The sequence below is a fragment of the Danio rerio genome, chromosome 4, assembly GCF_052040795.2.
Source record: "Danio rerio strain M-AB ecotype USA chromosome 4, GRCz13ab, whole genome shotgun sequence".
NCBI lineage: Eukaryota > Metazoa > Chordata > Actinopteri > Cypriniformes > Danionidae > Danio > Danio rerio.
Genome location: NC_141024.2, coordinates 31,791,429 through 31,803,910, shown reverse-complemented (window position 1 = coordinate 31,803,910; position 12,482 = coordinate 31,791,429). Strand labels below are relative to the sequence as shown.

At 40.2% G+C, this 12,482-nt stretch overlaps 1 long non-coding RNA gene across 3 annotated transcripts; it reads left to right on the top strand.

Annotated features, from left to right (window-relative positions):
- The first annotated feature begins 1,854 nt into the window (after window positions 1-1,854).
- On the top strand, window positions 1,855-10,496 carry LOC108183423 (uncharacterized). 3 transcript variants are annotated; one of them, XR_015942453.1, is made up of 3 exons: window positions 1,855-2,172; window positions 8,796-9,004; window positions 9,105-10,496. It is a non-coding gene; the product is annotated as an uncharacterized LOC108183423 (long non-coding RNA). The 3 variants fall into 3 exon arrangements; XR_015942452.1 differs by having other exon boundaries at window positions 1,874-2,172; window positions 8,796-8,975; XR_015483291.2 differs by lacking the exon at window positions 8,796-9,004 and having other exon boundaries at window positions 1,866-2,172.
- Window positions 10,497-12,482: the final 1,986 nt, after the last annotated feature.

Below are 12,482 nucleotides of genomic sequence, written 5' to 3'. Positions count from 1 at the left end.
CCCACAGAGCCGACGACACACTCGACCCCGGCCCGGACAGCAAGTTGCGTGGTCAACCGCAACACCCCTCCCGAATTTGATTTTTGATCTGTTTCAACAGATAACCTCAGGGGGTGACTTTAGGAGAGCACAACGGGAAGATGAGACGCTCAAACACTGCTGGCCTCAAGTGAGAATTATTGATGGTAATTAGCGATTTCCCAGCCCTCACCCCCTCCCACAAATTATTGTGCAAAATGGTCTGCTGTACTGTGTCGCAGAGAGGCAGGGGGAAAAGAAGACACTACTGGTCGTTCCGAGGACCAAGAGGGAGACGGTTCTAGAGCTGGCACATACCCACCCTATGGCTGGACATCTGGAGCTGCCAATACAGTAAAGAGAATCCGCGATCATTTCCACTGGCCCGGTCTGGACGGAGAGGTGAAGAGGTATTGTCAGGCATGCGACATCTACCAAAGAACGTCTCCCCAACGACCACCCCCCAGCTCTCTAATACCCTTACCCATCATTGATGTGCCCTTCACACGCATCGGTATGGACTTGATAGGGCCTTTGCCGAAGTCGGCCCGGGGACTTGAACACATCCTTGTCATCCTCGATTATGCTACCAGATACCCAGAAGTGATTCCCCTGAGGAAAGCCACGACATTGGCGATCGCAATTATATAATAGTTATTATATAACCGGCCCGCCCAACCCAGGGAGTTCCACCCATGAGACAAGGTGATGATCCTGATTCCCACCACAACCTCGAAGTTCCTCGCATCCTGGAAGGGACCATATACAGTGGTGGAAAAGGGTAGGGCCGGTAAACTATCGAATCCGTCATCTGGGACGAAGACTGGAAGAACAGCTATACCACATCAATTTGATGAAGAAGTGGGTTGCAGCGCCAGGCCACCTAGTCGCCTTCGCTGAAGAATGTTCCCCCATAGTGCACATACGTGAGCAACTCTCACCGAACCAGAAGGCGGAGCTGCAAGCCTTGGTTGGTCAGTTCAAGGATGTGTTCTCGGAGAAACATCATCATCACTCCACCTGGCACCATCGTCCGGCAAAGGCCTTTTCGAGTACCAGAGGCTTGCCGGCTGACTATCAACGAGGAGATCCAGAGGATGAGACAGTTAGGAATCATTGAGCCATCCCGTAGCCCGTGGTCCAGCCCAGTAGTGATGGTCCCCAAACCCGATGGCACCCTCCGTTTCTGCAACAACTTCAGGGGCCTCGTGTACGAAGACTTGAGTGGAAATCATACTAAAACATTGCGTACGCACAAAGCTGTAAATCTCAAGCATATTCTGTTTGTACATCTGAATGAACGTGAAACTGAGCGCAACATGCATGAGCACAAAAACTCCGCCCCTGTATGAATATGCTAATAACTCTACTTTGGCAAAACCCAACGAAAAAGCAATGGCAAAATCAAGAAAAAAGAGAAACTTTAAACAGAATGTGAATCGAAGGTGCTGCTTTCGGAGGTAGAACAGAGAAAAGCTCGCTAAACCCAAGGCAACATGTTTCGATACGTTCAAGCATGAACTCGGTTCGAATCTAGCGGCTGATTAACTTAACTGGGGCTAGCCGAAGCTAAATACCTCGGGTTCCACATTGGAAGAGGTCTCATACAGCCACAACAGAACAAGGTCAAAGCACTTGTTAGAAATTTATTACTTTTTAATTGTAGCTCTTTTATTTCTTTCTATGAATGTAGCTGTGTTATGCCCATGTATGTTATATAGTTGTGTCATGTTTATGTATGTAATTTAGCTGTGTCATGTTCATGTATGTACGTCAAGAGGGGCCAGGGTCTGTGGTGCCAAGGCCAGATAATACAGAACGTAAAGGACCACACCCGGCCAATTCCTAGAACACCAGTTGTTTACACATGTGTATAAAAGTGGTTGGAAGGAAAGAGTTGTTGTTGAAGATGGCCTTAACATACGTGAGGGACACCTCCAACCCGGAGCTCTGTATCTATTGAATTATTCAATTGTATTCATTAAATGGCTAATACTTTTGCATTGAAGAAAACCTCTCCTGACTCTCATTGAACACGCAGGGAAATGGCTAATGCCATTAAGAAATCCCAACAATTGGTGACCTCCGACGTGGAGGGGGAGAGAACATTAATCTGTCGTGTTGCATTGACATCAAGGCATGCCAAAACATAAGGTAAGCAGAAAACCTGTTTTTATTCGAATTTCTGCTATTGGCTACCACTAAATTGATTGATGTCATGTGATATGTAGGATTGATGTAGTTAAAATTTTAAAGCAGTTGAATAATTCGATGATTTTTAAATGTATATAGTATTAAGTGTTGAGCAGAAGTATTGTTGTCAGACTGAAAGTGTAGAGAGGAAGACTTTGTGTAAGAGGAAGACTTTGTGTAAGAGGAAGACTTGTGTAGAGCAGACAGTAGAGACTGTAGCTGCGGCATGGAAAAGAACATATAGTAGGTCCGTCATAAAATTCACTAAGTGAATCAGAACATAGGTTCATACACTTTGACTGTTTTTACTTATTCGATGGAATGAAAAATCAGATAAAGATTATGATCATACATTGAGTTGAAAAGGATGCAACATAATGGCATAATATTCAAGTGAATAGTTATATGAGCAGAGACTTGTGTTGACTGTGCACGGTCCGTGACGACTGGCCGAGAAAAATAGGACTATAAAGGAGTGGAATTCCGATAAAATCACTGACGAGAGGTTTTAAACTTTTCCGGGGGCAGATCCCGACATTTTAGTAGGTCCTAGTGTCGAAGATAGGATTAGGGAAAGATTGTAAAAAAAGTAGGGGAAAGTTAGTTCGCTGATGAGATTGTGACTGTGTATGAAAATACATGGAATAAGTCAATTGCGTGAAGGCGAATGTAAATAGAGGAACGAGAATTGAGAAGTCTGGAGGGCGCGCATTTTTATTTTGGTCGATCATTTTTGTAAGTAACAGCTTAAATGAGTTATCATATGCATATTTAGTGGGTCATAAATACACATTTTATATTGAATTAAATGTAATTTAAAACTGAGATTTCAGTATTTTTAAAGCCTAAAAAGACTACTACTGTGGGTGAATTTGATCAAGAATGTGAGTAGTATGGAAAAAGACAAAAACAGAATTGTAATTACAGTGTCACAACGTAGGAAATTAATTACTGAGGTTGGGAAAAATAAAAAATAAATAAAAAAAGTCTGCCTGAGGTGGGGGTAAGAATCTTTCTATTTACAGAATAGAGTCTGTGAAATGGCAAACAGAGGCAGAATAGCATAAAAGAGAATATCAAACTATTAGATCAGATAATGATGATAAGACTAATAATAATAATAATAATATAATAATAATACGAATATGATGATGATAAAACTAATAATAATAATAATAATATAATAATAATAATACGAATATGATGATGATAAGACTAATAATAATAATACTAATAATGGGTACAATATAGGTTATTAAATAAATATATATTGTAAAGCAGTGTAATAAGATAAGTGAAATAAAGAAATGCCGAAAGTAAGAGTAAGATATACTCAATATCGTTATATTAGTTGAAATGGAATGTGAAGCCATATGAATGAATATAGTAATAAAGAAATAAATTTATCAAATAAATAAATATGATTAAACAATAGATAAGTTAGTACATTGATTAAAATATACATGTATAATAGAAAATTATATAGAAAAAATTACATTACAATGTAAAGACCAGCTAGTAAATAACTATTAGAATAAATGAAAAGATATGGGGAAAGAATGAAGAAAATAACTTGGAGCTAAAGAAAAATAAGCCATTAAACAGCAAATAGTTTAAATAGATAAATAACTTATTAGTGTATGTATAAATTATTGCTAGTAAACTTGGCTGAGTGAATGTGTAAAAATGGAGAGAGAATTTGACAAAGTGTTTGAGGAGGATGAGACTTTATTTTGAAACAAAATTAAAAGTGCAGTGAGATGATGTAATTAATCAATTAATGAGTGAGACAGAGATAAATAAAAAGCATGAACTAAAAAGAAATTAGAGAAAGTCAGTATAATGTAAAATGTGCAAATGGCTGGGAAGGTGATCCAAGAGTGAAATTGGCTAAAGTTCTGAGAAATAAAGTCCAGTCTCATAAACAACTTAAAGAACATAGGCAAAATAACTTCAGGGCTATTGGGGTGCCAGAAAAAAATATATAAATAAATTAATAAATTAATTAAAATAATTAAAATAATTTGAAATAAATAAATAAATAAAACTGAAGAAAGAATGACTAACTTCTTACTGTGCCACAATCTTGCTTTAGCAGATGAGGGGCACGCCCAAGAGAAAGAGCAGAAAATGAGAAGTGAGCACTCAGACAGTCAGAGCAGGAGTGAGAAGAAAAATAAAGGCACTGAAGGCATTGTGGGGGGTGTGTACCCTATGATAAAAGCCACTCCTTCTGCTCCTATACAAGACTTTAGGGTGACAGACAGTCAGAAACAGTGGATGAATCAGAAGTTGGGTTCAGCACAAGAATCAATGCAGAAAGTAAGGGAAGCATTAACACAAGAATTATTAAGTGATAATACAAGATCTAATGTGAAGAAATGGAGGCTCAGGGTAGAAGATATTGAGGGAGAAATAAAGGAACACAAACAGGAAGAGGAAACATTGAATGACACTAATTTCCCTATATCCTCTAATAGTGAAAAATGGTAGAGACGAATACCAGCCATGGTGCTTAACTGATATGCATGCTATTATGGAAAGAATTACCACATGTCACCAAAGGGGGAGACAATTGGCTAGCTAGAGTAATCTCGCTAACCCAAGGCCACAGATTAGGATTTTTCAAGGTATTCCGCGGTTTGGAAAAATCAAAGTTTTAAAAACCGCCAAAAAGTTTGGTAATACCGTTCCTCAGGTACGAGTAAGATTATTATTTTTTTTATTTACATTTTTCATTTTTAGTACCTCCAGCAGAAAATATAAAAGATATACAAAGATACTGTTTTAAATTAAAAAGAAATCTGTATTTTTGAACCAAATGAAGACAGCAGAAGTCAATAATTCTTTTGAATTACATATTCTGACATGTTTACTGCTCCAAAATAGCATAAAACTTTCATTTTTTACCCAGACAAGGGGAATATATTTTGGGGCAGTGAGCACAATACTGTGAAACTGTGATATTTTTGTCCAAGGTTATCATACCGTCAGAATCTCATACTGGCCCATGCCTACCACAGATTGGCAGTGGGGGACTTAAGATATATATTGGGGCAAATAATTTCTAATGGGGAACTGAGACAAATTGAACAGCAAGCTGACACTAATAGATTTTCATCAAGCATTCCTTTTGGCAAACGTAGCAACTGCTTGAGGAGCAGTGATTAGAAGAAAGTTTTCAGCACCAGCTGAGGCCATACGTAATATAAAATTTACCCCTAAGGCAAATGAAAAACCGGCAGCTTATGTGCTGTAGTGCAAACAGGAGTGGGAAGCCCAAACTGGGACACATCCTCTTGCTAACCCCATACATAAAGGGGTGTTTAGAGCAGTCATGGCTGAGAGTATGGAAAGCTGCGTCAAAGCAGCTCTAAAAGAAAAGCCAGATATACCAGGAAGTGCTCCTGCCACCTGGGAGAGACATTTGACACATCGTATGAACAGGGCTAAAAACAAAGCTGACGAGAGTCTGAAATCAAGGAAGAAAAAACTATTATTAAAATTATGAACAAAGCTAGATAGGATGTCAATGGTCAGAACTAAAAAAAGTCAACAATTGGTGCTGTCACCTAAGCCTGAACAACCCTACATGGCACCCGTGTACAACCCAATACCTTAATGCCAACATTAATTTAGAGGACAGAGTAGGGGAGACATGAGGGTTCAATGGGGTCCCAGGGCTGACAGGGGGCGGGAGCATTGAGAGGGTTACTTCCTGTGTGGGTTACCCAACCATCAAGCATGTGACTGTCAAAGATGCTACACGTGCAATCAAGGGGAATACAATTCAACTAACTGTCCCCAGAGCCAGAACCAACAAGCCCACAGAGGGGGTATGCAAGGAGGCCGAGGCTTCATGGCATCACACACAGGGCTAGCTCTAAACCCTGGCAGACAGAACCCAGGGCAGGGTGGAACCCTATATCCACTCTACGGAGGAGAAGGACAGTACTGAGGAAGCACACACAGAGACAGAAGCAGGGCTAGGGAGGAGCCAATGCTATCGATGGATTTTAACGAACACCATCTGAACTTTTTGGTTGACACTCAGGCCACATGCTCAATGTTGGTCACCAAAGTCGACCAGGACTTAATTTCACCAAAAAAAAAAAAAAAAAAAAAAAATTCCTGTGGAGGTGATGGCTTTCTCTGAAAAATGTGAATGTGAAAGACTGCCTTTAACTGAGCCTATATCAGTGTCTGTGGCTGGACAACAACTGAAACACAGATTTCTGTTATCAGACAGAGCCCTATGGACTTATTGGGCACAGACTTGTGGATAAAAGTGGGTGCATCAATTCTGTGCTGTGCTGATGGTGTCATTGTAAGATTTCCCACAGGCCTCACCAAGAACTGTTCATTAAACACACCTGGCATGGAAGGACAGTGGCTACTGTCATCTGCATAAGAACCTGAGGAAGCTGACGAATACTGGAGCAAACTGTAACCAGATACCCCACAAGGAGAGGGCCAGCTCTCGCTCTATGCCTTATGGAAATCTTGGGTAACCCTTATTGCACCATACATGCCTTTCAGCAACCCAACACACATGACTTTATTCTATAACAGAAACCAAACCAAATGGGATTAAGAAACTTTTTAAAGCAAATTGGAAGACTATTATTGGCAAATTGGGTGAAAGGGAATTTGGGTGGAAAAAAAGGAGTAGTAGGGGCAATTTACTTGGCTACAGAACATAGATAGTAGTATATGATGGGTCCAGAAGCAGAACCACATGTCAAATTGACCATACATCCAGAGCACCAAGCTAAGGATTTAGGGCCAATGATAAAAGGATTGTCTAAATTGACAGATTAGGTTGCCACCAAAATACCAAATGTATTTTATCCACCATCAGATAAAACTTATCTAATTGATACGTCTACAGTAGATAGCATGATCATGAAACACGTATTGGTCACGAGGTGGTATGGAAAGGGACAGAACAGATCATGAGCTGACAGTACCAATGTTAGATCTTTTACCAAGCCAATTATGGTCCACAGGACCAACAGATGTGTATTTTTGTTCCTTGGCTTCAGACAATTGAATTGACTGAAAATAGGCTGATTTGACAGGCACACAATTCTTACAAGCCACAAGGTGAGACAGTCATTGCAGACACAATAGAAGAATTGATAACAGTAGGTGTGTTAGAGCCATCAAACTCATGACAGAATTTTACTCCAAATTTATCTGTAGAAAAACAAAATACAGGAAACTACAGGATGGCTCATGGAAAAAAAGGTTAACACGATAGTGCAGACAGCCACATTACCAATGCCAAAATCCATACGCTGCACTATAAGCATTGAGTCCAGAACATGAGTGGTTCACCCGTATAGATTTAGCTAATTCATTTTTCTGTTTACCACTGGCACCAAAATTGAGGGACATTTTCATTTACCTTTAGGGGGCAGCAATACAGGTACACAAGGGTACCTCTAAGTTTCATATTGTCTCCAGGGTTGTTCAATCACACCCTGAGAGCTCTACTGAGCGATTGACCTTTGCCAGAGAGAGTGGTGTTGATCCAATATTTGGATGACAATTTACTAGCTGCAAAAACAGATGACACCAGTTTAAATGTGACTAAGCAGGAGTAATTATAAATATTTCAAAGTAAGTAAATCAAAATTACAAGTGTGTAGGCCACAGGTCACATTGATGGGACGAGTAGTGTCTGGACTGGGCATGGTAATATCGCCCAACCACCGATCAGCTATTTTGAAGAACAAAAAACGATGACTATAAAAGATATGCTGTCATTTTTGGGCCTGGCTGGGTTCAGTAGACACCTCATACCACAATTCATTGATTGAACAACACCGTTAAGACAACTAGTGTAGGAAAAGGGAGCTGGACAGATGAATGCTACACTAGATTGGACAACAGAAACAGAGAAGCAGTTCAGCAGCCAGTGTAGATGATTTGGCTAATCTTGAGTATAGGCGTCCTTTCTATTAAGATGTGTCAGAAACAGAAAAGACAGTGGAAAAGTATTGTTTCAGTAAAAAAAGGAAAAAGATGGTTTTGATGCATCTTAGCTTTTTAATGGACAAGGCAGAACAATGCCAGCTTCCATCTACAAAATTTGCAGCAAAGTTAGAAAAGATAATTCAGAAAACACATCTGATCATGAGACATGAAGTCAAAATGTAGACATCACACTCAGAGAAGGCATACGTAACTTCTTTTGCAGTAACAATGTCATCGCTAAGACAGAATAGATTGTTAAAAAGGTTGAGTGCACCAACAAACCTAATTTTCACACATGATGGCATCAACATGGCTGACTATATGGTTGAGAGAGAGAGCCACACAATTGCGAAGAGTTAATCTTGGGGGATAGTAAGCTGAGACCAGATTTAAGAGCAGTGGCACTGACAGGTGAGGTAGAAACTTGCAAACGGATGGGTATTGTTATAGGGATACTGAAGTAGAATTAAAAGCAGGCTATGCAGACAAATAATCGGCACAGACCAAATTAAATTAGGTAAAGGCCTTACCAATTGAATGTATGGGTATTAAATCATCACTGAATAGAACAATGGGTTTTACACCTTTTGAATTGTTGACAGGTCATCAGTATCCAGAACCAGGAGCAGCCTTGACGTGCACTGACAGTGCACCGCTGATGAACAAGCCATATTATGACAAATTAACAGCTTTACTCTGATTTTTCTGAACAGATTTTTGTGAAATGCCTGGAGGGGGCCTAAGAAAAAGTGGTCCCTACATCTGAATAGGTGTTGCTGAAGGTATTCAAGTGAAAGTGGGAGGAGCCAAGGTGGTTTGGTCTATAAAGAGTGACAGAGAACATCACACAGACTGAGGTTACAGGTTAAAGGTGATCCATGATAGTAATGGAATGTTTATGTTTCGAACAGATTCACCAAACTGGCAGCTGAGGAGTACAGATGGCGGCCATGAGTAAAATCAAGGCCGAGAGGGGGAGTGCGTAGCAAAGAACAACATAAACAAATTATTGACCCGCTGCCCTCATGCCAAGAGGGGACGTCTGACTAAATAGGGAGTGCAAGCATGTATTGGGGTAGGAGCTAAACACGCAGTAACCTCAATACATGGGAGCAACCTGATAGTAGTGCAGGCCTACGGATGATAACGAGGAAGTGTGCTATCACAAAAGAGGGACAAAGAACAGTGTTCTGTTTGATCACAAAAGAGAAAGTCACTGATTTACCAACAGATGACAATTTGACCAGAACATTTGAGGTTTTGATTTTCATGTTAATCAATGTCTTGATTCTACCCATAATGCTACAGTTTTTAATTTCATTGTAAAAAGTTTGGACCTTAGATCTCAATGATATTATGGTACTTTTGAATTTTTTATTGGAGCATATTTTTTTACAGGTTTGGATTTCCTTTTTGATCGTAATCAAATTTCTAAAGCTTGTTTATTTTGATTTGAATTATATTGATAACTAATAATAACTGAATAATATAAATAAATAATTATACCTCTTATGATAAAGTGCATAAGGTAGGAAAATGAAATTGTGAAATAATTGGAAGTTAATGGGAGTGTTTGGCAAAACAAGCCTGAATATAGTGGGCATAATTTTTATGATAAGAAATGATTAGAATGAAGCCATGGAGTAGAGAGACTCCAGCACTCAAGAAGAGAACTAGGGGTGAACAGATTGTTGAGTGAATCCAACAGATAGGGAATTGAGTTAAAAGGGTTTATGGGTGTTTTTTAATATAATGAACGAGCACTATGTAAACAACAAGGTGTAAGCAACTATTTTGGAAAAATGGGTAAAGGATTGTATTTGGCAAATATTTGTAATAATGTTAATTGATTTTTTTTTTCTTTACGTTTAGATTTTGGTTATTTGTGGTTGTGAGCTCCTTTAGAGGAGCTCAAAAGAGGGATTTTGTTAGAAATTTATTACTTTTTAATTGTAGCTCTTTTATTTCTTTCTATGAATGTAGCTGTGTTATGCCCATGTATGTTATATAGTTGTGTCATGTTTATGTATGTAATTTAGCTGTGTCATGTTCATGTATGTACGTCAAGAGGGGCCAGGGTCTGTGGTGCCAAGGCCAGATAATACAGAACGTAAAGGACCACACCCGGCCAATTCCTAGAACACCAGTTGTTTACACATGTGTATAAAAGTGGTTGGAAGGAAAGAGTTGTTGTTGAAGATGGCCTGAACATACGTGAGGGACACCTCCAACCCGGAGCTCTGTATCTATTGAATTATTCAATTATATTCATTAAATGGCTAATACTTTTGCATTGAAGAAAACCTCTCCTGACTCTCATTGAACACGCAGGGAAATGGCTAATGCCATTAAGAAATCCCAACACACTACAAGAAACTCCACAACCCACCACCAAGACCCAGGTACGTGCATTTCTGGGGTTAGCGGGCCACTATAGATGTTTTATACCTAACTTCTCATCCATAGCCAGCCCACTGACAGACCTGACCAGAAAGGGGCAGCCAGAGAGGATAAGATGGCACAAGGCAGCAGAAGACATGTTCCAAGCCCTGAAGACGACCCTCACATCCTCACCGGTTCTGCACGCACCTGACTTTGGCTGCCCCTTCATCCTTCAAACGGATGCTTCCGACTCGGGCCTGGGCGCGGTCCTCTCCCAGGTCCATGGCGATGAAGAACACCCCATCATGTACGTGAGTCGGAAGTGTTATGGAAATTCATTTTAGATAAACATGTGTAGTGGAAACTTACAGCAGAAACAGCGGAGCACCTGATGCACGTACAGAATGGGCCTTATTAGGATTTGACCTTGCAAGCAGTACAAACTAGATAGAACAGTGAACATACTTTGCTTCAGTGTCTCATTCTGTAGAAACTGTCGTCAGAATGGGCAGTATTAGGGTTTGACCTTGTAAGCAGTAAAAACCAGATAAAAGGGTGAACACACTTGACTTCAGTGTCTCACTCTGCAGAAACTGTTGTTGCTGTATGACTGTGACCTTCTTTGCAAAGAATAAAACTTTAAAAAGACATTCCGAGTAAGACTTTGTTTCTTGACCACAGAGAGCGCCTCTTTAAAGAAAATTGCCACTACAATTTGGTGTCAGAAGTGGGATGTCTTGGAGGAACTTTTCCGGACCCTGCGGACGGTGACTGATCATCCTGGGACTTCGTGTCACAGCCCTGCCCCGCTCGATTGAGGGTTGAGGGGCCGACCGCAGGGCTCGGAGGGGAACCCCACTGACATCTGGGAAAAAGAACTCAAGTGGCATCTGAACTCTCTGGTAAGAGACAAATTCTTTGTTTGTTACTAAAAGAAAATTGAACAGTTTTGGGTATTTGATTAGGCAATTTAAAGGGTTTTTCACTGTAATTTGGGCCATCACCATGCTGGTAGATCTGTCTCTGTGGGATAGCAGCGTGATTAATGCAAGTGAGATCTGACATCAGGTGGGGATCGAGACCTTTTTACAAGTGAGATCTGGCGTTTAGCTGAGATCAAGACCTTACACAAGTGAGATCTGGCGCCTGACTAAGATCAAGACCTTTTTAACACGTTTGGCTAGCTAACTGCGATTTACTCCCGGGAGGGGGTTGAAATCAGGGGGCTGTGCGATTTACTTCCAAAAAGAGGTTGAAATCTAGGGCTGTGCGATTTACTTCCGGAAGGAGGTTGAAATCAGGGGCCAAGCGATTTACTTCTAAAAGGGGGTTGAAATTGGGGGCCACAAAATTAGAGCTGGAAAGCTTAACTTTTCGATTTTAGGTGAAAAATCGAAATCTGTTGGAGACGTCCGACAGATTAATAGGTACCGAAAAAGTCCAGGTGAAAGATTGTTGCCAGCATGGGGAAGTCTCAAAGCAAAATAAAAAGATATGATACACCGGTGTTTTGGAATATGGGAAATTTATACGGAATAAGAAAAAAAAAGAAAAAAGCATGCAAGAGATAGGAAAACAATAAGGTATCACAAGTTTCTAAGGGAAAAGGAATGTTGAGTGTTACTAGGTTAAACATAATGAAAAAGCAGATGAGAAGGCAGAAGGAAAAGCAGGTTGTCTTTGGGAAAGGCATGTGCGTGTCGTGTGGAGACACTGTTGATTGTTGGCTCAGGGAGGCAGATAAGAGGCAAAGAGGAAAATGCTTCAGAAGCAGCTGGCATGTAGGGAAAAGAATGAAGGAGATAAAGTGAAAGAAAAATGTGAATGTGTGAATGAAAGATTAATTAGCACCACTAATCCTTTCTATACATCTGTTTCCATACATGTACCGCCGTACCATCACTATC